This window comes from Grampus griseus (assembly GCF_964374135.1).
Source record: "Grampus griseus genome assembly, chromosome: 8".
In the NCBI taxonomy this organism is placed as follows: Eukaryota; Metazoa; Chordata; class Mammalia; order Artiodactyla; family Delphinidae; genus Grampus; species Grampus griseus.
The window spans coordinates 40,105,271-40,110,620 of NC_139002.1; positions in this window are offsets into that span (position 1 = coordinate 40,105,271).

Here is a 5,350-nt window from a genome sequence, read left to right on the forward strand (position 1 = left end):
CTCTTCTTCCCTCCCTCCTTCCCTCCCACATCCTAACTGGTTGAGTGGGGGTTCCTCCCGTCTCCCTAGGCACCCGAGGACCCCTTCCAGCTCCCAGTAGGTGCCTCAGCTGCGAGGAGACATGAACCCCACACCCTCCTACTCTGCCATCTTCTGTTTGTTTTTGAAGTATAATTGACCTACAGTGATGTGTTAGCTCGTGTTACACAGCATAGTGATTCAGTGTTTGTATGCATTTCAAAATGATCGCCATGGTAAGTCTAGTTACAGTATGTCACTATTCAAAGATATTATACAGTTATTGACTATATTTCCCATACTGTACACTTAATACCTGTGGCTCATTTATTTTGCAACTGGAAATTTGTACCTCTTAATCTCCCTCACCTATTTCTTTCCTTCCCCTTCACCCCTCCCCTCTGGCAACCACCTGTTTGTTCTCTGTATTTATGACTCTGTTTCTGTTTTGTTATGTTTGTTCATTTGTCTTGTTTATTAGAATCCATATATAAATGAAATCATACAGTATTTGTCTTTCTCTGACTTATTTTACTTAGCATAATACTCTCTAGGCTCATCCATGTTGTTGCAAATGGCAAGATTTCATTCCTTTTATAGTTAATATTCCATTGTGTATATATATACACCACATCTTCTTTATCCACTCAACTATTGATGGGCACTTAGGTTGCTTCCATATCTTGGCTATTGTAAATAATTCTGAAATGACCATAGGGGTACATATATCTTTCTGAATTAGTATTTTCGTTCTCTTTGGGTAAATACCCAGGAGTTGAATTGTTGGATCCTATGGTAGTTCTATTTTTAATTTTTCAGGAACTTCCATACCGTTTTCCATAGTACCTGCACCAATTTCTATTCTTGCCAAGAGTGCACCAGGGCTCCCTTTTCTCCTCACCCTCCTCAACACTCGTTATTTGTTGTCTTTTTGATAATAGCCATTCTGACAGGTGTGACGTTATATCTCTTTGGGATTTTGATTTGCATTTCCCTAATGATTAGCAGTGTTGAGCATCTTTTCATGTGTCTCTTGGCCATCTGTATGTCTTCTTTGGAAAAATGCCTATTCAGATCCTCTGCCCATATTTTTACTTGGGTGTTTTTTTTTAATGTTGAGTTGTATGGTCCAGCCGATTTTTTTAATGGACTAGATAACATTTATTCAGAATTTGCTAGGTGTGGACAGGGGAACAACAGCATTGACTTTGCCAGGGATCTTGCTAGAAAAAGAATCTCAGGCTCCAACCCACATCCACTGAATCAGGATTTCCATTTTACCAGGATCTCCAGGTGATTTCTATGCACATGGAGCTTGAGAAACAGTCTTTACATGCATAATCTCATTTCCTGTTATCTGTCCAACACACTGTGGGTTAGTTTTTCACATGTGTGGGTATTGAGGTCTAGGAAGTAACTTGCCTAAGGTCACACAGCTAGTAAGAATTCAGACTAGATCCCATCTGACTCTAGAACCCATGCTCTTAATAGGTATGCTAGTGATTCTCACAGTTTCATATGTGGAAGATTTTTCCTGAGGAGCTTATTAAAAATACTGTTTCTTGTGCTTCCTTCCTGAAATTCAGATCCAACCCATCTAGGGCAAGGCCTAGAAATCAGCTTTTTTTTTTTTGGCGGTACGCGGGCCTCTCACTGTTGTGGCCTCTCCCGCTGCAGAGCACAGGCTCCGGACGCGCAGGCTCAGCGGCCATGGCTCACGGGCCCAGCCGCTCCGCAGCATGTGGGATCTTCCCGGCCCGGGGCACGAACCCGCGTCCCCTGCATCGGCAGCGGACTCTCAACCACTGCGCCACCAGGGAAGCCCCAGAAATCAGCATTTTAACCCACCCATCCTGGGGATTTTGAGGCAAGTGGTTACAATTTGCAAAGTACTAGCACTTTACTATACTTTCTGAATGTACTGTTGGGGGAGAAAACTACCCTATATTTCCAAAGCACTTCCAAATGAGGGCTTGGTTGATAGTAATAAAGACTTTCCCCACCTTGATGGACCCAGATCCCCTGGCAGCCTCTGGAAACCATTCCAAGCTTTGGGAGAGAGCATGGAGGAGATCCACCACAGCTGAATAAGGGTTGATTGAGTACCAGACAGACACTACGCCAGGTAAAGGAAAGATCCAGGATCCATTTAAGAACAAAACCAAAAGCTTGTTATTTTTCACAGTCTACAAAATTGAACGCAGGCAGGGATGTTGGTTACCTTTTAAAATTTTTATTATGATTTCATGTATAATTTAGGCCACTGGATGGCTGTAACTCCTGCTAATAAATTGTGTACACCCTGAACACAATAAAAATCAACCAGCACAGCAGAATCGGTCTGTTCATTGTTGAACCCCTTGGGGCATGGCAGAGTTAAAGAACGATGAGCAATAGCTAGCCACAAAGGGGCCGGAGCTCTCCTCTCCTGTTTATTTCAACAGAGTTCATTTTTGAATATATGTATGTTTTTGACATACACTCTCCTTCCAAAGAGCTCAGGGTGTAACACATACACACAAGCATACTCACATTCCCTTTATTTGATGATTGCTACAAGTGAACCTAGGATTGATGTATGAACAGAAGGGGAACTAAGGGGAAAGAACTGGAAAGAATAAATAGTAGTGAATTATTTGTAACACTCCTCATTTAAAAAATTTTTTTAATTTAATTTTTATTTTATATTGGAGTGTAGTTGATTTAAAATGTTGTGTTAGTTTCAGGTGTATAGCAAAGTGATTCAGTTATACATGTTCATATATCCATGCTTTTTCAGATTCTTTTCCCATATAGGTTATTACAGGATATCGGGTAGAGTTCCCTGTGCTTTACAGTAGGTCCTTGTTGGTTATCTTTTTTATATATAGTAGTGTGTATATATTAATCCCAAACTCCTAATTTATCCCTCCCCTGCACCATTCCCCTTTGGTAACCATAAGTTTGTTTTCGAAGTCTGTGTCTGTTTTGTAAATAAGTTCATTTGTATCATTTTTTTAGATTCCACATATAAGTGATGTCATATGATATTTGTCTTTGTCTGACTCCCCATTTTGAATCCGTTCATTCATTATTTTATTTAATAGCCTGTACTGAACATTTATCACACACCGGGCCATTTGGTAGATACTTGATTCTATCATGGCTTCTACCCTCAAGTTACCACAGTCTCCTGGAGGAGTGGGAGGAGAATAGGAGGAAAAACAGAAATACACAATTTTATCACATTAACTTAATGAAGGAAATGCCTCCCCCCAAATATATCTCCCTGGAATATATCTGTTATCAATAAGGAAGAAATCCAGGCCTTGGGAAATGTGATAACAGAGAGTAAGCCGTGATTTGGGGAAGGGCTACTTACTCATGTCAGACACTCCTCTCAGCAGTGCCATCTCTGCATAGTTATCTCTGATGTATAGACAAGGAGGGGAAGCTCCGGGATGGTAAGAATATTCCCCAGGTTACAGTGGGGGAGCATGGCATAATCAGGACCTGCGTTTGTCAGACCCCAGAGCAGAGCTTTTTTGAACTTACCACCTTATTTCCATAGTTGAGAATGTGATAAAGAGAAGAAAGGAAAATCCACATGTGAAGAAAATTTAACTTAGAAAGTAACACCTCTAGTGATGACTGCTGAGGTTTTAGAAATTCAATTCTGTGGTATCGGATAGAGGTTAATGATTTTCAGGATGAGTAGATGGCCTGGTCAAGGCCAGATGGGTGATTTCCTCTTACAAGGCCTGAAAGAGACCCTGTAATGAGATTCCACCCCAGCCTTCTCAAATGCTAATGCTTAGTTTACCCAAAGGGGACCCTGGTATCATATAGGATGCTAGATTTTGGTATGAGATTTTGTTAAGAGCCTTAAACCCAGAAACACAGATGAAATCAAGGGACTCAGATTACACACTTCTATCCAGGTGTTGAGTTGTCATAGAATACCTGAGTATGTGGCTTCTCCCTGGCTGGTGTGTCTATTCTCCCACTCTGAACATCATGGTAAGTTGGGGCTGGAGTTAAGTTTAACAGTCTGTCTGTCTGTCTGTCTGAAGTTGCTAGAAGTGGTAGGAATCCAAGGATGTGTGAATCAGTTATGCTGCAGTAACAAATAAGACTCCCAAATCTCAATGTTTATGATAATAAGGGTATATTTCTCACTCTTTTGTCCCACAGAGGCTCAGCTGCTACTCTGTTCTGTATCTCCGTACTGAAACCAAGCTGATGGAGTAGCCTCTTCTGGGAACACTTCCTGTCATTGAGACAGAGGGAAAGAAAGATGGGAAACCATGTTCTTAGTGTCACTTCTGCCCACTTTTCATTGGCCAAGTGAGCGCATAGCTACTCTGGAGTTCAGCAGTGCAGGCTTTTATAATCCTCTCACAGGGAGGAGGATCAGAACATTTGGTGATGAGTAAATCAATCTACTACGATGAGTCAAGGGTTCTGAGGAATGAATTTGGGATCTAAATTCAGAAGTCAAGTACAATGGATGAAAGCAGAGGCTGAATTGGAAAGGAAGATCAGTGAGGCTAGAATCTACCAGAACTGAAGGAATGCAGGGATTCAGAGCAAGGGTGGGCGCAAGGGTGGACACCCTGGGTGGTTTTCATCCACTGACCTGTGACAGGCTGGGACAGAGATGAACTGGATGGTTTAAAGGTTCATGAATGTTCAGGCTTGGGGAACAGAACTCATTAGGGTCCATCAGAGTGGTGTGAGTTATCCATTTTGTTAGACTGGATCAGAGTTGCCTTCACATTATCTTGTCTTCAGCTCAGTAGAGCCTGATCACCCTGGAGAAACTGAGGCAGCAGGCTGCTACACCAGTGATGGGTTCTAGAACACTTCCCATGTTTACAGCCTTAGAAGATCCTTTTTAGGACCCTTGAATGCTTTTCTCTTAAACGAAGTAACTTGTACAAAACTTTTCCAACTCACTTTAAAGGACTTTTGATAACAAGTTGGTGAAGTTAGGAGAGCCTTGCAGATAGCAACTTGTCTGGGATAAATAATGATTTACAATGAGCAATAGTCAATATTGTTAAGTTAGCTTGGTTTGTTTTCCCATTACCTGGAGCAATAGAAAGGTACATTCTGCTACAAAGAAGAAAAGGCAAAGGGATAGTCAGATCAGGCAAAGGAATCCAATTCTTGTCCTTTTAGACCTTGAGAAAAAGTAGAAAGTGAATTTGGTTCAGCACTTTCTTTCTTTTTTAAAAATTCATTCATTCATTCATTATTTCTGTTATACATGTATCTATTCTTTTTCAAATTCTTTTCCCATTTAGGTTGCTACATAATATTGAGCAGAGTTCCCTGTGCTCTACAGTCA